At 45.5% G+C, this 21879-nt stretch overlaps 1 long non-coding RNA gene across 1 annotated transcript in view; it reads right to left on the reverse strand.

Annotated features, from left to right (window-relative positions):
- Window positions 1-18465, reverse strand: part of LOC101048318 (uncharacterized) — a 44402-nt gene extending 25937 nt beyond the window's left edge. The window contains exon 1 of the long non-coding RNA XR_165334.3: window positions 18367-18465. This is a non-coding gene — a long non-coding RNA (uncharacterized LOC101048318). The remainder of the gene's footprint in view (window positions 1-18366) is intronic.
- Between the last annotated feature and the right edge of the window lie 3414 nt (window positions 18466-21879).

Genomic DNA, 21879 nt, shown 5'->3' on the forward strand with positions numbered 1-21879 from the left:
CCAGCACATAGCTGGTTCTGCTCGGCACCATTGGCAATAATGCCCCTGATGTGTTCTCTGCTGTTGTCTCAGCATCTAAGATGGGGCTCTGCATATGGGGAGGGCTCAGTAAATCGATTCTGAATGGATACATAGTGTATCTTGGTAAGAGAAACACCTGTTCTGGTCAGAATATGCAATGGGTTGAATGGTAATGACCCCCTTTCTCCAATTCATATGTTGAAATCTTAACTCCCAAATTGATGGTGTTAGGAGGAGGAGCCTCTGCTGGCCACTTAGGTCATGAGGAGTGGAGCCCTCATGAATGGGATTCCTGCTCCTATAAAAGAAGTCTGAAATAGCTCCCTCACCCCTTCTACCATGTGAGGTTAGGGCAGAAAGAAGCCTGTCTATGAGAAAGTGGATCCTCTCCAGACACATATTCTGCTAGTGCCTGGATGTTGGACTACACAGCCTCCAGAACCATGCTACATTTTCATTGTTTATAAGCCACCCAGTCTATGGTATTTTGTTACAGCAGCCCCAGCAGACTAAGACAAAAGGCCTGTATTCTAGTCAGAGGTGACAAGCCCAAAATTAACAAGGCCAAAAGACAACTTCTGATTTTCTCCAAAACTACATTCTCATCCCAAAGCCCCAGAAAAGTCTCCATCTTGATAAATGTAGCACCAACATCCGTCTGGTTGCTCAGACCAAAATCTAGGAGTAATATTTGATTTGCCATAAATCTCACATCCCACATTCAATTCACTGACAAATTCTACAAGTTCTACTTCCAAAATATGCCCAACCTCTGACCATCATCACCTATAGAGCCACCACCCTACTTCAAGCTACCATGATCTTGACCTTGTAAGGGATCTCCCTGTCCACATATAATGTGCTCTTTTCATTTTACCACCTTGATCTTTCTGGTATTCTTCCAGAGCCATTCCTCCAGAGCCATTCCACTTTACTTAGGATAAAGTGCAAACTTCTTTTCTTTCTTTCTTTTCTTTTCTTTTTTCCTGTTTTTTTTTTTTTTTTTTTTTTTTTTTTTTTTGTGACAGTCTTAACTCTTGTTGCCCAGGCTGGAATGCAATGGTGTGATCTCAGCTCACTGCAACCTCCACCTCCCCTGTTCAAGCAATTCTTCTGCCTCAGCCTCCTTAGTAGCTGGGATTACAGGCACATGCCACCACACCCAGCTAATTTTGTATTTTTAGTAGAGATGGGGTTTCACCATGTTGACCAGGCTTGTAGCAAACTCCTAACCTCAAGTGATCCTCCCACCTCAGCCTCCCAAAGTTCTGGGGGTGTGGGCATGAGCCACCGTGCCTGGCTGAAGTGCAAACTTCCAGTCATGGTCTACAGACTTCATGCAATCAGACCCTGCCAGCTTCCTCCTGTACTAATCCTCTCCTTGCTATTTTCTTCCAAACACACTTGTCTTTTTGCTCAGGTTTGTTCTCATCTCAGAATTTGTTACTCCCTCTACATAGAAAGCTCTTCCCCACATATTCATATTTCTTAGTTCAAATGTCACTATTTCAGTGAAGCCTTCACCAGTCCTAGGTGTGATGATTAATTGTGTACGTCAATTTGACTGGGCCATGGGGTGCCCAGATATTTGGTCAGACATTTTCTGGGTGTGTCTGGGAGGGTTTTTGGATGAGATTATAATTTGAATTGATAGACCGAGTAAAACAGATTGCTCTTCCTAATGTGAGTGAGTGGCTTTCATCCAGTCAGTTGATGGCCTGCATAGAACAGAAAAGTTGACCATCCCTTAGGAAAGATAGAATTTTCTTCTGCCTGACTCCCTTGAGCTGAGAGACCAGTTTTTCTCTACTCTCAGACTCCAGCAGAAACATCTGCTCCTCTAGACTCATAAGCCTGCCGTCTTTTGGACTCTAACTTACACCATTGGCTCTCCTAGTTCTCAGGGCTTCAGACTCAGATTGGAACTACACCAGCTGCCTCCTGCTTGCCGGCTTTGTGGGACTTAGCCTCTTTAATGGTATGAGCCAATTCTTTACATCTTTCTCTCTCTATCTATACATGCACTGTTAGTTCTGTTTCCCTGGAGAACCCTAATACACCAGGTAAAACTGTATCCCTCCATCCGCCTCATGCAATTCTTCCTGTTCTATTTCTTGACTGTTTGTGCCTGTCTCCTCTCAACCAGAATGAAGGCTCCTTTTTCATCACGATGTTTCTAGATGCATGCATGACACAGAAAGGCTCGTCAGTAAATACTGGCTGACTGACTCCTTTCCCTCATTAGCCATGTGACCTTGCACAATTCTTATGACCTCTGAGTCAATTTCTTCACCATTACAGCAAGGATGACATCTTTTCTGTTTTTTTTTGTTTTTGTTTTTGTTTTTGTTTTGAGATGGAGTCTTGCTCTGTCGCCAGGCTGGAGTGCAGTGGCACAATCTCGGCTCACTGCAACCTCCACCTCCTGGGTTCAAGCGATTCTTCCGCCTCAGCCTCCTGAGTAGCTGGGACCACAGGTGTGTGCCACCACGCCCGGCTAATTTTTCTATTTTTAGTAGAGGCAGGGTTTCACCATGTTGGCCAGGATGGTCTCGATCTCTTGACCTTGTGATCCACCCGCCTCGGCCTCCCAAAGTGCTGGGATTATAGGCGTGAGCCACCATGCCCGGCCATGGGATGACATCTTGTCTACATCACACCAGGGCTGTTTGAGAGGACCCACAAGCACACAGCTGCGAAAGTGCTCCTTACAAATGTAAGTTTTCCCTGTACTAGGGGTTGTGCCTCATTCATCTTCGCAGCCTGTCCCCTCGTTTCCTCCCCTCCACCCTTCCCCTGTCCCCTACAGATGCTCAGTAGATGTTTATTTTCAACTATGAGTTAAATCATTTTATGGCTATCTCCGTTTTATTCAGTTACATCAGTTATGATGACACAAAAAAATATCCAATCATCGCTAAACACCTTAATGCCTTAGAAACTTTGGTCAGAAAAGAATGAAAGTCTAAGTTGAGGGATCTGTAGCAAGAATTTGGTCCTATCTAGTCAAATAAAATGAATAGGAACCTTTAAAAAGCTTTACAGTATACAATGAAATGGACTCTCTCATTTGCTAATAAGCATGCAAATTGGTGCAACCACTTTGGAAAACAATTTGACTATATCAGAATGTTCGTACCATTTAAGTCAGCAAAGTCTCTTCTAGAAAACAATCCTAGATATTTCCATGTGACGTAGATTTAGGTCTAAATATAAATACGAAAACTACCTAACTTTTAGCAAAAAGCAAAGGTGTAGCTCTTCATGACCATGATCTAGACGATAGATTTTAGATAAGAGACCAAAAGCTCAAGCAACTAAAGAAGAAAAAAAAATAGATAAATCAGACCTCATTGAAATGTAATTTTTTTTTTTTTTTTTTTTTTTGAGACAGAGTCATGTTCTGTTGCCAGGCTCTAGGCTGGAGTGCAGTGGTGTGATCTCAGCTCACTGCAACCTCCGCCTCCCGGGTTCAAGCAATTCTTCAGCCTCAGCCTCCCAAGTAGCTGGGGCTACAGGCATGCACCACCACGCCTGGCTAATTTTTGTATTTTTTAGTAGAGACGGGGTTTCACCATGTTGGCCAGGATGGTCTCGATATCCTGACCTCGTGATCTGCCTGCCTCGGCCTCCCAAAGTGTTGGGATTACAGGTGTGAGCCATCGCACCCGACCAAAATGTAAAACTATTGTGCAGCAAAAGACACCATGAAGAAAGTCAGAAGATAACCCACAGAATGGGAGAAAATGTTTGCATTTACTTCGTATTTCTGATAAGGGATTTTTATCCAGAATATTAAAAGAACTCTTGTAACATAACAATAAAAAGAAAAATAACACAATTTTAAACTGTGTAAAAAATTTGAATAAACATTTCTTCAAAGAAGATAAATACACAAACATCCAATAAGCACATGAGAAGTTGTTAAACATATTAGTTACCAGGAACATGAAAATAAAAACCGCAATGAGATACCACTTAATACCCACTATGATGGATATTTTAAAAATTGAGAAGGAAAATAACAAGTGTTGTGAAAATATTAGAAACCTTGTACAGTGGGCAGGTGTGGTGGCTCACACCTGTAATCCCAGTGCTTTGGGAGGCTGAGGCAGGTGGATCACAAGGTCAGGAGTTCGAGACCGGTCTGACCAACATAGTGAAACTCTGTCTCTATTAAAAATACAAAAAATTAGCTGGGCGTGGTGGTGAGCACTTGTAATCCCAGCTACTCAGGAGGCTGAGGCATGAGAAATGCTTGAACCCAGGAGGCAGAGGTTGCAGTGAGCCGAGATCACACCACTGCACTCCAACTTGGGCAACAGTGCCAGACTTCATCCAAAAAAAAAAAAAAAAAAGCGTTTATTTAATGCCAGCACTTTGGGAGGCCGACACAAGTGGATCACAAGATCAAGAGATTGAGACCATCCTGGCCAATGTGGTGAAACCTCATCTTTACTAAAAATACAAAAATAAGCTGGGTGTGGTGGTGTACACTTGTAGTCCCAGCTGCTAGGGAGGCTGAAGTAGAAGAATTGCTTGAACCCAGGAGGTGAAGGTTGCAGTGAGCTGAGATCATGCCACTGCACTCCAGCTTGGCAACAGAGTGAGACTCTGTCTCAAAAAAAAACAGAGAAGTGCTCATTGTAGCATTATTTATACTAGTAAAAAATAAAAGCATCAAAATATCATTTTATGAAAAGAATATTAATTAACTAATAGTTAATTTATTTGATAGAATTCCACGGCCATTCAACTATATCCATAAAATTTCAAAATACCATGTAGAGTGATTATAAAATAGTATTAAATAAGATATAGTCACAACTATTTTTTAAAGCATATCTCTCTGGGATTTTTTTCTTAATCTGGAAGAAAGCATACCAAACGTTTAACAAATGTTGGCTACAGGTAGTGAGACATGAAGAATTTCTTCTTTTTTTCTACTTTTCTATGTTTTCCAAATTTCTTCCAACATGTATTATTATTTTTATTATGATTATTTTTTTGAGACAGAGTCTCGCTCTGGCACCTAGGCTGGAGTGCAGTGGCATGATCTTGGCTCACTGTGACCTCTGCCTTCTAGGTTCAGGTGATTCTCCTGCCTCAGCCTCCCAAGAGCTGGGATTACAGGCGTGTGCCAGCACACGATGGGGTTTTACCATGTTGGCCGGGCTGGTCTCGAACTCCTGACTTCACGTGATTTGCCTGCCTCAGCCTCTCAAAGTGTATTATTTTTCATTTTATTTTGTTATTTAAAATAATCTTCTTAAATTGTTTACTTGCTGTGGATAAAGTGTCAGATTTTCAGTGTCTGGTATAATGAAGATGAGTTCACCTCCCTCTGTTTGGAGCCTGCTTCTCTCTGGCACAGCCACCTAGAGGGCGGCGTCCAGGGTGAGATCAGGCCCAAGGCCCTAGAAGGTGGCCCAGCTGCAACACAGATGAGTCCCGGAGACTGGCCCCCGCCAGAGCATCACCTTACAGGTAGGGAGACTCTTCTTTTCCTGTTTTAAATTGCAGTAGGTTTTTAAAACCCTCATTGTCATTTCAAAGGTGACATGAGGCAGCTGGGTCCCCAGGCCTGTGTCTTTCCTTTGTCTGCCTCGTGGACTATTTACTTCCCTTCTGTCTCCAGTGGCCACCCTTCGGGCCGGGACACCAGCAATGTTGTTACAGGTGTTGGCTCTCTCTGGCCTCGCTTGCTCTGGAAAGGATTCTGGTCAGATCAAATGGCCCTGTGGAAACTCAAGCTGAATTGTCTTCATTTTCTATCATTTTATTTTAACATCTCAGCAGTCCCAGCCTGTCAGGGTCTCCGCTGGCATTCAGCCATTCATCAATTTAAAGCATAGCCATAAAGTGCTGGAAAGTGTCCAACGCCACAGAAGAAATCAGTTCTTTTCTTCTCATTTTTCTTTGAAGGCAGGAAAGAATCTGCTCATCTGGACACAAGAGATGGTGACTTTTGAGTCAGTCGGGAACCTGCTTTTGGATAGTAATATTCAACATTTCTTCCACAGGCCAAAACATTACCCAGGTGCTACTACCAAACCAGTATTACAGGTAAGCTTTTTGATTTCACAGTAATTGTAGGCTAGGTGTGGTGGCTCACACCTGTAATCCCAGTAATTCCTCAGAGGCAGAGGCGGGAGGATCACTTGAGCCTGAGAGTTCAAGACCAGCCTGAGAAACGTAGCAAGACCCCACTTCATTTTTAAAAAGAAAAAAGAAAAAAAGGCCGGGCACCATGACTCACGCCTATAATCCAGCACTTTCAGAGGCCAAGGCAGTTGGATCACCTCAGATCAGGAGTTTGAGACCTGCCTTGTCAGCATGGCAAAACCCTGTCTTTACTAAAAATACAACAACAAAAAAAAAAATGGCATGCACCTGTAGTCCCAGCTACTTGGGTGGCTGAGGCAGGAGAATCGCTTGAACCTGGGAGGCAGAGGTTTCAGTGAGCCAAGACCACACCACTGCACTCCAGCCTGAGCAACAGAGCAAGACTCCATCTCTAAAAAAAAAAAGAACAGGAAAAAACAATCGTTGTACATGTTTATTTATTTATCACATTTCTCATTAAATAATAACATTTATTACTTGACAGGGCTTTTCTTATATTAACTCATATAATTCTCTCAATAACCCATTATATTACAGCCCATCTTACAGATGAGAAAATTGAGGCACCGAGAGAAGATTATAAATGTAACCTTGTAAATGGAAGGTTCTAAAAAATTAGCTAGACTTAAGGATTCAATAAGCATTAAAATTCTATTAAGTAATTTTCCAGGAAGACCTAGTTTCACTCTCTGGAGTGGGGGGATTTTGTTCTAAGTTGGTCTCAGCTACTTGTGGGGATTCACTAGAGTCCTTCATGGATTAGCAGAAAACAGAAAAGAACGCAGAATGACATGCTCATTCCTTCTCTCACTAGCCTATACCCAGCCATAGCAGGAAGATGAGATGATATAGCAAGGAGTACCCCACTAAAGTCCAGTGAAGGTGCCAGGACCACCACTCCCTGGCAGACTTACATGTGAACGAGGTCCCATGGAGGTGTGCACTGTGGACTCCTGCCCGCTGCTGATCTCGGGGAAGTGCTCTGAGATCCTGCCGAGGTAGCTGGAAACAACGGCCTGGTACACAACCCAGACGTTTCTGCCCCCAGCTTTAGTTTATGGCCTGTCTTCATGGTGATCCCTGTCTCCTCTGCAAGAGAAGTGAAAGACTGGCCAGCAGAAGCTTCCATTCTGCTGTGCGGGCTCTCCTAAAGAAACAGGAGCAAAATCCTTCCTTAGAACAAAATCATCTGCATCTGCTGTTTCCCATTTCCATCTCCCAAATGTTTCTCCTTGCATTGCTATTCTTTTACAAAGAGGAAACATAAAAAGCTAAGGCACAGTTTCTCAGCCTTCTCTAAGCCAACCTGCACAATGCTTTCTCACCCTACCTTCTCTGCATCTGAATGGGCCAAGAAGACTTTTAGGGGCTTTACTTTCCATGGTTTTTGTAACTAATGACTAAATTAATAAATGGACCTTTTCACACTCTGTTTGTCCCCACAACCTCCGCTTCCTGCCCTGAAGCAGGAATTGCTTCTTGATCATTTTTTAATAAGGGGTCCCACATTTTTCATTTGTCCTAGGCACTAGGCAAATTGGGTCACTGGTCCTGCTCACAGCTTCTGGCGGCACTCTCCACGCCCCACCCCATACTCCTCCTGCTCCATGATTTAGGAGCAGAGAGGTTTGGCTTCCAATAGAACTTTGAGATTTAATTCCTGAAGTCTTTACATAATTTATTACTAGTTCCCTTTTTCTAAGGAAGAATCTTGGACAAGTGACATCCCTGGAAGGTACAAAGATCACTACCTCAGTTCCCCAGGGCTAGTTGGGAACAGCTGCAACCCTAAAACCTGTGGGAGGGGAACTGTTTTTTGTTTTGTTTTGTTTTTTAGGAGTGTGGGTGGTTGTGGAGGGGAGTAGTTATTTTGTAAAGTGGTCAAACTAAACGGTACTTAACAGATTGCCTTTATAGGAAAGCATTACTGTGGTTCTCCAGCACTGAAAGAAAGGTAAGCAGCTGTCACTTCCAGAAGGCCAAAGAGCTGTAAGAGGTAGACGGCCCATTTTGCCTGAATCTCGCTTGGAAGTACTGCCTGATGAGAAGGCATAATTCTTATGTGTATAGGGGACCTTGAGACAGGAAGTCTGGATGTGAGTGGCTGCCCTGGCAGGCAAACCCCCTCCAAGATAAAGGAGGAATTTGCAACTGATGCACTATTTTGAGACCACAAGAGGTCAATCAGGGTGAGAATGCAGTGCATCAAAGCATGTTGATGATAGAAGCCCAGAGAGGCCCTGAGCCAAGGACTCCCCAAGATAGGACTGTTCTCTCTAAAAAGCACAGTGGTGACATTTGAGACAAGCGATTTCATTTCTCTGGGTTTGGTTCCTCATTTCTAAATGGTAATAATATCAGTACCAACCACATGGGGCTGTTGAGAAGAATAAATTAGTTTTTACATTAAAAGCAACTGCAACAGTGGCTGGCATGTTGTAAACACTCCAGAAGTCATGCTTATGACTCATTGTACTATGAAGTGATGACTTCCTCACTAAATAGCAGGTACAGGTCAAGACTGAGTTCTCCAGATGCCGTCTTGAGCCACTTCTTTTCTAGCCTTGCCCGTCAGATAGACCCCAGGTGTTCCTAGTCCCAGCACACATTCTTTCCAGGTGGCATCCTAGATACTAGGAAGAAGAAAGATTAAAATTTGGACTGGGGGCTGGATGGAAGAAAAGGGCAGCACCTATGATGTGTTCTTGCTTTAAAAAAAAAGAAAAGAAGAGGAAGAAAAAGCAACCAGAAGAGGAATTCCAGTTTCTAACCCAGCAAGGAAGAAGCTTGGAAGCCGCCATGCTACCCTAACAAAAGGTAAGAGGCTGGGCTGGGCACGTTGGCTCATGCTTGTAATCCCAGCACTTTGGGAGGCCAGGGCAGGCAGATCGCTTGGGCCCAGGAGTTTGTGACCAGTGCGGGCAACAGGGCAAAACTCTGTCTCTACAAAAAATACAAAAATTACCCAGGCATGATGGCACATGCCACGGGTCCCAGCTACTCCTGAGGCTGAGGTGGGAGGATTGCTTAAGCCTGGGAGGTAGAGGTTGCAGTCAGCTGAGATCATGCCACTACACTCCAGCCTGGGTAATAGAGCCAGCCTCTGTCAGGAAGGAAGGAGGGAGGGAGGAAGGGAGGGAGGGAATGAGAGAAGAAAAGCTGGCTGAACAAACTGAAAAAGAACAGCTCTTCTTAGGTCCAAAAGAGAAGAGAGGTTACAGGGTAAACCACCGCTCCCAAACTGAAGAGTCAGGCAGGTGAATACAGAGAATCACAACAGACCAGAGCAGAAACGGTGGGAACCAAGGCCAGGGTAGAAACCCTACACTGTTAAGTGACTAATTGCTGGAGGCTCAGTGTGGATAACTCTAAGAATTAAAAACTCTAAGAAGATTATAAGGTCCAGCCCTATAGGGTCCAGTGAGTCCCTCCCTGCTGGTATGGAGATGAGAAATTAGAAATAAAGACACCTGACGCAGAGACAGAAAAAACAGAGTTTAAGCCCAAGAGTCCACTGCTACCCAAAGCGTGGAGACCAGCAGTGGCCCCCAGTACCTGGACACTTTGACTTTTACTGAGTACAAAGCAGGGGGAAGGGCAGGTAGGATGAGGTAACGGTGGTCAGCGATAGGGTCAGGTAAATCACGGGTCTTGAAGACAGGGGACCCAAGACTTTGAAGAAGCCTATTCAAGATAATGATAGCAGCAATGTATTTAATTGTATATGCTGATGTATAAGTGAAATGAATGACAGCAATAATACCAGGAATGGAAGAAGGGAGGAATTAAAATTATTTTATCTTAAGTTACTCCTATTACCCATAAGTGATATAGTGTTGTTTGGTGTGTGTGTGTGTGTGTGTGTGTGTGTGTGTGTGTGTGTGCGTGTGTGTGTTGGATTTTTTTGTTTTGTTTGAAATGGGGTCATACTGTGTCACTCAGGCTATAGTACAGTGACGCCATCATGGCTCACTCTTGGGTTCAAGTGATTCTCCCACCTCAGCCTCCTAAAGCACTGCGGTGACAGACATAAGCCACCGCACCCAGCTGGTGTAGTGTTATTTGAAGTAGACTTGGATTCGTTGTAAATGTATATTGCAAACTCTAGGGCAACTTCTAAAAAGTGAAAAAATAAAACTGATATGCTTAGAAAGAAGAGGAAATGGAATGATAAAAGGTTCAGTTAAGACACAAAAGGAAGAAAAAGAGTAGAAGACAAAATGGGAACACAGAACCAGGACAACTAATAGAAAACAACAATAAATATTGTAATATGAATTCAACGACATGAGTAATCACTTGGAATAGCAATGGCCTAAATGCACCCACTTTAAAAATAATTATAATTATCATTATTTTATTATTATTTTGAGACAGGGTCTCACTCTGTCACCCAGGCTGGAGTGTAGTGGGACAATCATGGCTCACTGCAGCCTCCACTTCCAAAGCTTAAGCAATTCTCCCACTTCTGCCTCCAGAATACCTGGGACTACAGGTGTGCACCACTATGCCTGGCTAATTTTTTATTTTTCATAGAGATGGGGGTCTCACTGTGGTCCCCAGGCTGGTCTTGAACTTCTGGATACAAGCATTCCTCCTGCCTTAGCCCCTCAAAGTGCTGAGATTATAGGTGTAAGCCATCATGCCTCACCTAAATGCACCCACTATAAGACAGAGATTGTCAAAGTGGGTTGAAAAGCAAGACTTGGTTACCTATTGTCTACAAGAAACAAACTTTAAATATAAGGGTCCATATAGATTTAAAGTAAATGTATAGAGAAAGATATAGCACAGTAACACTAATTAGGAAAGCAAGGATAGATGTATTCGTTTTGGATGGAGTAGACTTCAGAGCAAGGAAAGTTATCAGGGATAAAGTGGGGCATTATATAATAATAAAGAGATCAATTCTTCCAGAAGAAATAACAATCCTTAATTTATGCTCCTAACAGAGCATCAAAATAGGTGAGGCAAAAAGCAATAGGACTGCAAGTAGATGAATCCACTATTTTGGCTGGAGATTTCAATATCCTTTCATCAAAAGTGGACAGATCCAGGTGGCAGAATATAAGTAAGAATATAGTTGAAGTCAATGACACAATCAATCAATTGGATATAATGGACGTCTGTAGACTACTTCATCCAACAACAGCAGAATAGACATTCTTCTCAAGGTCACATGGAAAGATCACTTGAGGTCAGGAGTTTGCAACCAGCCTGGCCAGCATGGCAAAATCCCATCTCTACTAAAAATATACAAATTAGCCTGGCATAGTGGCATATACACGTAATCCCAGCTACTCAGGGGGCTTGATGCAGGAGAATTACTTGAACTCAGGAGGCGGAGGTTGCAGTGAGCCAAGATCATGCCACTGCACTCCAGCCTGGGTGACAGACTGAGACTCTGTCTCAAAAAGAAAAATAGGAAGTTCACCAAGATAGCATTCTGGTACATAAAGCTCACCTTAACAAATTTAAGGGAATAGAAATCACACAATGTCTGCTATTACATAATGGAATTAAACTAGAAATGAATAACAGAAAGATACCTGAAAAATTCCGAAGTGTTTGGAGATTAGAAAATACATTTCTAAATAACACATGAATCAGAGAAGAAATATCGCACCATTGCATTGCATTCCAAACCTGGGCGACAAGAGTGAAACTTTGCCTCAAAAAAAAAAAAAAGAAAAGAGAAAAGAAACCTGATTAAAAAAATAGACAAAAACCTTAACAGACACCTCGGCAAAGAAGGAAGGAAGGAACGAAGGGAGGGAGGGAGGGAGGGAGACAGTAAGTAAGAAAGAGAGAAAAGAGAGAAAAGAAGCTAATCTTAAAAAGCTGCATACTTTACAATTCCAACTATATGGCATTCTAGAAAAGGCAAAACTATGGAGACAGCAAAAAGACCAGTGGTTTCCAGGAGTTAGTGGGGAGGGAGTTATGAACGGTGGAGCGCAGAGGATTTGTAAGATAGGGAAACTACTCTGTATGATACTGTAATAGTGACACATGTCATTATACATTCCTCCAAACCCGTAAAATGGACAACCCCAAAAGTGAACCCTAATGTAAACTATGGACTCTGGGTGATAAGGATGTGTCAATATAGGGTTATCAATTGAAACAAATGTATTTAATACCACTCTGGTGGGGAATATTGATCATGGGGAAGTCTATGCATGTACTGAGGCAGGAGGCTTATAGGAAATTGCTGCACCTTCTGCTCAATTTTGCTGTGAACCTAAAACTGCTCTAAAAAGCCTAGAGGACAGAGAAATTGTAACCATATAAACAAACCGTACAGGCGCATTCAGCAAAATCTGTACTGTGGTTAACTCCATAGGGCAAGTGACCCAGTTTCTTCAGAACAATAATAACAAATAAACAACAAAAATGCAAGGAAAAAAACGAAAGAGAAGCCTGTAGATTAAAGCAGTCTTAAGGGACCTATCCACCAATTACAAGATGGGAACCTCTTTGGGATCTCAATTCAAATAAAGAAAACCAATTTTTCTTAATGCATAAGAAAATCTGGGAAATATGAATAATGACCAAATAGTCAATGATATTATGGAATTACTGAATTGCTGTTAAAATATTTTAAGTGGCCTAATGATCTTATGGCTAAATGTTTTCTGGAGACTCTTGTCTTATCGAAATAGAAAATAAAACCTGGGTGTGATGGATCACTCCTGTAATCCCACCACTTTGGGAGGCCAAGGTAGGAGAATTGCTTGAGGCCAAGAGTTCAAGACCAGCCTGGGCAACATAGCAAGATTTCTTCTCTACAAAAATTTAAAAAGGTAGCTGGGCATGATGGCACATGCCCATAGTCCCAGCTACGTGGAAAGCTGAGGTGGGAGGATCGCGAGCCCAGGAGTTTGAGGCTGTAGTGAGCTATGATGGTGCCACTACACTCCAGCCAGGTACAGAGTGAGGCCAGCTCAAAAAATAAGTAGATAAATAGAAAATAAAATATATGTACATATGATGTCTGGGATTTGCTGTGGAATAATTCAGGGAGTGAGGGGGAATGATGATGGCTATGAATTGGTCATTAATAAAGCTAGGTAATGGGAATGCCTGGACATTTTTTATAATATTCTTTTTACTCTCATACAGTTGAAATATTCTACAATGAAAGGACAGAAAAAAAAATGAAAAAAAAAACAAAACAGGATTCTGTGGGTTTGAGAGAGGACTCCCTGAAGAAGGGTTCTGTTCAAGTGTGACTGTTGCCATGGGAAGGTTTGGGGAAAGTTGCTCAGCACTCATTGTCTCTATTTTCTCATCTGTAAAATGGGGATTGTATAATAATGCATTCCTCATAGCGCTGCTGTGAATATTGAATGATTAAATACATGTAATCAGATATAACAGGGCCTTGCACGCCATGGTAAGTGCCACATAACATTTGCTATTAAAGCATATTAAGTATCCTGAGTACCTCATTGCGTCAGTGAAAACTAAATCTCTATAGAACCCCACAGCTCACAGACATCACTTTGGCCGAGCCTCATGATAGCCCTTGGAGATAAACCTTACTCTTACTGTCGTTAGGCAGATAGGGAAACTGAGACACAGTCCATGGAGATGCAGCTAGCTAGTAGCCAAACCCGCACGAGGGTTGGGTCTCCTGATTCCATTCCAAGCCCTTTGGGAAGCACCAAAGCTGCCCTTTGGAGGATGAATCAGAAGTTGAAATTAGATCCTTAGCTTTATGTGATCAAAAACTTTATTTCAGGCTGGGTGCGGTGGCTCATGCCTGTAATCCCAGCACTTTGGGAGGGCGAGGCCAGTGGATCACAAGGTCAGGAGTTTAAGACCAGCCTGGCCAAATGGTGAAATCCCATCTCTACTAAAAATTCAAAAATTAGCCAGGCATGGTGGCAGGCACCTGTAATCCCAGCTACTGAGGAGGCAGAGGCAGGGAATTCCTTGAACCCAGGAGGGGAGATTGCAGTGAGCTGAGATCGCAGCACTGCACTCCAGCCTGGGTGACAAAGCAAGACTCTGTCTCAAAAAAAAAAAAAAAAAACTTCATTTTGTCTCTTCACCTGTTGTGACCAGCAGCTCCTCCCTGGGTGGGGGTTGGTAACCAGACTCCAATGGAGCTAATGGGTGTCTCCTAGTTCCCGTCTGGGCAAGAAGATGATACAGGGTGTAGACAACCCTTCCTTCTAGAGTTCGGTCCCAGTCAGGCCTCCCTCCTGTGGCCAAGGAGTTTGTCGCAGCTAAACACTGGGTGGGCCTGAGTGTGGGGCTGCTGGTGGGGGCTAAGGAAATGAAACAGACAGGAGCCGCTCCAAGGCTGTATCTCAGGATGGAGGATGGAGACCTCCTCCCATCTCCAGGGAGTCAAAATGCAAGGCTAGGATTTCAAAACTAGCCTACCACAAAGGGAGAGGTCCTTGGGCTGCAATAGCATTGTTCTTGTTTGTAATTTCCTTCCCTGGAATAGGCTTAGGGGGCTCTGGGATAGCTGAATGTAAAATAAGAACAATGATGAAACGTGATTTGTTGAATGCTGCCCATTGTGTGAAGCACAATGGACACTTCTTTTTTCTCACGCAGACATTCCTTATTCACAATATACTGTGGAGTAGGTATTTGTTTTTATTCAAACAACACAGAAGTTTAGAAAATAAGTCATGAAACTCTCCCTCCACCATCACCATCACCATCACCAGACCTGCCCTCCAGAAGTAGCCATTGTTTACAATCCTCTGTGTTCTTCCTGACATTTGTCTCTATTTAATCAACATTACATATACACACCCACGCACATGTGTGCATATGTATACCCATACACACAGTTTGTTTGTTTTTATAAAAATAGGATTATACCTGATTCAGCAACTTCCTTTTTTCATGTATCTGTCTCTTCTCAATCCTACACATTTAAATATATGAGACTATAAGAAAATCTGAAATAAGCAAAGAAGTTTACAGGGTTTCTCCAAGAGAAAACTTTTTATTGTTGAGAGCATACTCTCTGGATTATCTGATTCTAGACTTTGGGCTAATTTACTGCTCTGTAAGTTCAATGGAACAGAGGACACACAGTGACCCTGAATTGTGGACCCGCAAATGAGCTCCATCCACCCTCCCACACAGTGCAAAAGCCAGATCACTACGACCACTTGGACATCAACATTCCATAACTATAAACACATCTGGTCTTTGGATTCTTCTTTGAATCGGTTGTAACATCGCTGGTTCACTCATTCATAACAATAACGTGCTCATTTTTATCTATTTCAGAATCATGAATTTTATCTTGTTTTAAAATCTTTTTTTTAACAACAGGCATTACTTTCTCTTTGCTTAGATGGTGAAATCCAGACTTTGAAAGATTGAGCAAATTGCCCACGGCAACACTATTGGTAAATAGCAGAGTTTGGATTCAATCCTGCTTGTTGATTCAAAGGGACAGATACTGGGTATCTGCCAGGTACCAGACTAGACATTTAGGGTATGTTAATTTGTTTAGCCCTCCCGCCAACCTATGACATACGTGTTAGCCCCACCCTTATAGAAAAGGCAGCTGTGTCCAGAGCGGTGGAGGACTGCACCCCAGGATGCCTCCACGGCGCCAAAGCTGAAGCTCTGAGCAGCTCTGCGGTGCTACCCTTTGTCCCTCCAGGCTCTCCTTTCCTTCCTCTGTTTGTCAGTAAACCAAAGCCACCACTGTTTGTCATTTGGATGATTATCAGTAAGATAACATTGCACAGAAATTTTGGTTTTGAAAGGAGCCCCAGGCAATATATGCATTTCCCAGGGGTGCCATTACAAAGTGCCATAAACTGGGTGGCTTCAACAACAGACACGGGGGTGGGGGGGGGCTGTCACAGTGACAGAGGTGAGAAGGCCGAAGTCAGGGTGCTGGCGGGGCTGTGCTTCCTCGGAAAGCTTTGGGAGAGAAGCCTTCCTTGCCTCTTCTAGTTTCTGGGGTTTGCTGGCAATCTCTGGCATTCCTGGGTTTACATATGCACCATTCCAGCCCTCCCCTTCCTGTGGCTTATCTGCTGTGTATCTGTGTATGTCTTCACATCATCTTCCTTCTGCGTCTGCTTGTCTCTGTTATAAACAGAGACACATATATATTATATTTAAAATTATATAAATAGAATTTCCCCTATTCTAAGGACACCACTCATATTGAACTAAGGCCCATCTGATGACTTCATTTTAACTTGGTTAAATCTGCAAAGACCTTGTACCCAAATAAGGTCACATACTGACGTACCAGGGGTTAGGACTTCAATGAATCCTTTAGGGGGTTGAGAGAGTAACACAGTTCAACCCACTGGAAAATCCTTCATGGTACATGCCCTGGTGGTAATACACTGGTATCATTAGCATGGTGACATGAAAAGAACTGTGGTGAAGAAAACTGTTGACCTGAAGCTGGCATTTCCCAAACTTATTTGAGCATAGGAGCTGCAGGGTGTTGTCGTGACGGTGTCGGGGGTTTCAGCAGCGCTCTGTGGAGCACACTTGGGGAAACTCACATAACTGGAGCATGACCTTGAAGCCAGGAAGGCCTAGACTGGCATCGTGACTCTGCTAGTGACTGAATATGTGACCTTGGGCAATGAATTTTCCTCTCTGAGTCTCGATTTCCTCCTTTGTACAACAGGAATGAAAATTTCTAATCAATTACTTAGGGTATGTTCACTGCTAAAACAGACAAATCCCCAAAAGTGCAATGACCGGGAAACAATAGGGTATAAGTTTATTTCTCTCTCCGGACAGGGCTGGGAATATGCTGTCTGGGCAGTCTGTCTCCACACAGTCACTCAAAACCCCAAGGTGGCAGATGCTCTGCCATTTTAAGTTTGTAGCTTCAAAGGTCATGATGGGGTTGCCCATGCTCCATCCAGGAAGAAGGGGAGGTACTTGGAGACAGCTTGCTGGGAGGTTTCTAGGGGGCAGACTCTGGAATGGAGCAACCCACTCCACTGCTCACTTTCCATTGGTCAGAACTCGATCCTAGGGCTGGACCTAATTATAAGGGAGTTGGAAAATTGCAGCTATTTCCTTAGCAGAAACTCAACCCTAAAGGAAGGAGAAATCCGCCCTTGGGCCGTGGACAGCTAGGCTTCTTTGCCACACATACTTCGCAGGTGTGTTCTGAGTATTAAATGAAGACGCTGGCACGGGCAGCGTCCTTAGTATCACACACAACCAAATAGATGGCAACAGTTTGAAAATGGAAAAAAGGATATGAATGGGAAGCACCTTGAGGGATGAAAGAGGAGACAGGCTCTGGTGTGCAATACAAGCCTGGGGCCCCCCGCCCCACCCCTTTCCCACCCCGGCATCCTGGTGGCCCCGGTCTGCTGTGTGGTAGGAAGAGGGGAGAAAGTCCTCAGGGTGTCATTCAACCTCAGCAGCTTCTTCCCCTGCTTCCTTTCCAGCCAGATGGAGAAGCTGCAGCTCCAGAGTCTTGACAGCCTCACAGCTTCCAAGGCAGTGGCCCCACGGGGTGCAAACCCCACCTTCCTCCAGTTGCAGAGCCAGCTGAGAGGTGGGCAGCACGCCAGGCCCCCTCTGCAGCCCCTGGAGCACACACCAATTGCAGATGCTCCAGAGGCTCGGGGGAGGGAATGGGGTTTTCACCAGAACACCACAGGCAGGGCCTCCCAGCGAAGGCCTCCAGATGCTGTGAAAACCTACAGCTTGTCCTCCTCCTGCCTTCTGCCTTCCTGGGTTACTCAGCCACAAAACACAGGTGAGAACCATCTCAAGACCTCCCCACTTTGGGGCTCCCAGCTAACTCATTCGTCTGCAAAGGACCAAAAGGGGTCAGTAGAGCAAGTCCCCTGCCTTCAAAGAATGCATGCATTCTTTTTTTTTTTCCTTTTTTTTTTTTTTTTTTTGGAGACAGAGTCTTGCTCTGTCACTCAGGCTGGAGTGCAGTGGCGCTATCCCAGCTCACTGCAAACTCTGCCCCACACCCCGGGTGCTAGCGCTTCTCCTGCCTCAGCCTCCTGAGTAGCTGGGATTACAGGCGCCCGCCACCACTGCTGGCTAATTTTTGTATCTTTAATAGAGATGGGTTTCACCATGTTGGCCAGGCTGGTCTCAAACTCCTGACCTCATGATCTGCCCACCTCAGCCTCCGCAAGTGCTGGGATTACAGGCGTGAGCCACCGCACCCGACCACGTGCATTCTTTTTAAGTTCATATTAATTATTAAAACAACTGTACCTCAGATCATACCCCCAACCCCTCAGCATGAAAAAGCTCCAACAGACATCTCCCCAGCAGCCCCTCCTGCCTTTCTCTGCATGTAGGTTGGATTTTCAGCACTGCCGTCAATGTGGACATACAGCCCTGCTTTCCACGCTCCTCACTCTGCTTTGTATACACTTTCCCATGCATCTGGGTCAGCCTGGAGCTGAGTATTTCACAGGGCAGCAAAATATGCAGAAGGCATATTTTGTTTTAGGATCTTAATACCCAGAACATCTGGGTAATACTCAAACAACTGGAGAGATTCTTGCTGATGCTGCAAGTCTCCAAATATGGTCCTCTTGCAGAGAGAAAATGTTGTCTTTTACATCTGTACATATGCACATGGGTTTTCTCAAGCATGGTGGACTTCAGGGTGTGACAGTTAGTGATTTCTCCCCGGGAAGTGGCATGCCCCGTAGGAGTTACTGTGGGCTCCAGCTGCTGGTGCAGCCCAAATTATTTATTGGTTTTGATTCGTGCGCCGTTCCCTGTGTAAATTAAAATGTGACATTATTACACCCTTCGACAGCCCATTGGCGACCTTTAGCACTCTCCCCCCTCTGCAGCCATTATTCAGCATAATTTGACTGGTTTCAGGCAAGTCGAGAGGGTGGGAAGGAATGGGTGGGGGCAGGGGAAGGCAGAGTCCAAATTAGAAACAGATTGAAAGAGCATTTGCAGGGAATTAGGCAGTGGGCCAGGCGCGCTTGCTGGCAGCATGCGTAACCCCTCTTTAGGGACTGTCGACTCCTCCTAGGTTTCCACAGCGGATGTTTCCCGGCCAGAGCGCAGCTGGGTTTCAGTTGTCAAACCCGGAGCCAAGGCATCTGAGAAGGGGGTGGAGCAACCATGTGCATGCATGTATTAGCACCCAGCCACATACACACACTGGGCCCTGAGGACGCCCCCAGCACAGCTCCACACATCCACACCTACAAAGGCACCACAAACTGCCCAAGCACCCGGACACTCAGGATGTACCCAGATTCAGGTGCACAGAGATGATCAGGACAGACACACTTACACAAGTGCGCACACAGACCCCACTTGCGCCCTCCCGACACTTTCTAAAAGGGATTCCAGAGCAGATTTTCCAATCCATCCTCCCCCACCTCCACCTCGTCGGGCCGTGTGACTTGGGTCAGCCCCTCGACCTCGCTGAGCCTCTGCATCCTTAACGTTAAGAGTGAATAATGGCAGCAGCGACGGTCAAAATGGGACAATGAAGGAACATGGGCTGCACTCTGCAGCTTTGTCTGGGTGTGGGAAAGGGCGAGCAGAATGGTGGCGGTGATGGCGAGGAAGACGGTGTGGGGACGGTGACGAAGACGGTGGCGGTGACGGCGAGGAAGACGGTGTGGTGACGGTGAGGAAGACGGTGTGGGGACGGTGACGAAGACGGTGGCGGTGACGGCGAGGAAGACGGTGTGGTGACGGTGACGAAGACAGTGGCGGTGACGGTGAGGAAGACGGTGTGGTGACGGTGAGGAAGACGGTGTGGTGACGGTGACGAAGACGGTGTGGTGATGTGAGGAAGACGGTGTGGGGACGGCGAGGAAGACGGTGTGGTGACGGTGACGAAGACGGTGGCGGTGATGTGAGGAAGACGGTGTGGGGACGGCGAGGAAGATGGTGTGGTGAAGAGGAGGAAGACAGCAAACTTTGGCTCAGGGCCTTGTTGGAGGGGACATAAAGCACTTTGTGGTTGTGGTGCTTAGTTTGATGAAAAGGATGAGAGGCACCCATATGGGGAAAGCAAGGTGCCATTTCCCCAGGGCCCCTGTGGTGGGGAGAAGAGCAGCCAGCACCAGCACCCAGCCAAAGGCGCCTTGCTGCACAGGAAGCCTGGGCCTGAGACCTGCTCATCTGGCCACCCAGGAGGCCTCAGGCTGGACTGCTGTGGCCCTGATGCTGCCACTCTGCTCTCCTAGCTCCGCCCCGCCACCGCGCCTTGTTGAACTGCTATTCCTGCCAGTCCTTCACACGAGCGCCTTCCCCTCACGCTGGGTGAGCAGTAGCTCCTCCTCCCTCTCCTCCAAAGCTCTCCTTCCGCCATCCGAATTCCCAGAGCCCCATCCCTCCCTAAGTCCCTCCGGCCCTCAGATGGATCCGAAAGAACCCTTTCCTGGGAACCTCCTATGCAAAAACAAGCCCTTGTTCTAGGTGCTATGAGGAGGGGGACAGGGGGACCGGTGGCCAGAGATGAATTAGATGTCACCCCTGCCCCAGAAACATTCACAGGCCAGTGAAGGGATCAGCAGGAAATACCATGGGGACCTGGTCAGAAGATGCCAGGAGAGGCCACAAGCACCAGGTAGACTCTGGGAGGTCCAGGGTCAGGAAGGCCTGTCGTACTGTGCAGAGTAGACGCTCTACACTAAGCGACCTGTCATGGAGAAGAACAGAATGAGTGGCGCCAGGACCCAAAACACACTGCCATGTGGCGCTGGCCCATGGGCAGCAGCGCATCTCCGAGTGATCAGTGCCAGAAGCCAGCTGGACCTGGGGTGGAGGGCTGAGGGAGAGACGTGGGGCAGTAAGCAGTGAGGCATGGAAGCAGGAGTTTCTAGACCTTTGGTCAACAAATATTTAAGGAGCGCCTACTTTGTGTTAAGTGCTGGAAATGCAGCGATGCTTAAAACACAGAGCCCACTTCCTGGAACTTAGCATCAAGACGGAACAATTGATATGCAAACAGGCAATGCCAGTCTCATGGGATGTCTGCTCCCCAGGAAATGGACTAGATGGGTGGCACTCGGGGCACAGATGGACCATCTAATTCAGACAGGAGAAGAGGAGGCTTCTGGAGGAAGTGGACAAGAACCCAGGCTGTACAGGTAGGGAGCTTCCAGGAGCTCAGGAGAGCTTCCAGATAAAGGGCAAATGGCAGCGAAGGTGAGAGATGAGGCTTAAGAGGTAAACAAGGGTCAGGCCAGGCTCACGCCTGTAATTCCAGCACTTTGGGAGGCTGAGGTGGGCGGATCACAAGGTCAGAAGTTCGAGACCAGTCTGGCCAACATAGTGAAACCCCGTCTCTGCTAAAAATACGAAAAATTAGCTGGGTGTGGTGGCGTGTACCTGTAATCCCAGCTACTCAGGAGGCTAAGGTAGGAAAATCGCGTGAACCTGGGAGGCGGAAGTTGCAGTGAGCTGGGATCACGCCATTGCACTCCAGCTCTGGCGACAGTGTGAGACTCCGTCTCAAACCAAAAAAATGGTAAACAAGGGTCAGGTCATCCTGGCAGGTCTCCACTGGCTCACTCACTGTCACTCACATCTTCCATTCCGCAAATGGTATCAGCAACCATTGGACAGATCCTGTGCTGGGTGCAGAGACTGAGACAGTGAGCGAAGCAGACACGTGTGCGCTGAACTAAGCTTGTAACTGGGAATGGAGAGAAACCAGGAGATTTAAAATAAATCCTGACAATCAGGCTGAAATTTAAGTCCAGGAATAAATGAGAACAGAGAGCCAACCAGAGACGG

Source organism: Saimiri boliviensis, chromosome 8 (genome assembly GCF_048565385.1).
Source record: "Saimiri boliviensis isolate mSaiBol1 chromosome 8, mSaiBol1.pri, whole genome shotgun sequence".
Classification (NCBI taxonomy): Eukaryota; Metazoa; Chordata; class Mammalia; order Primates; family Cebidae; genus Saimiri; species Saimiri boliviensis.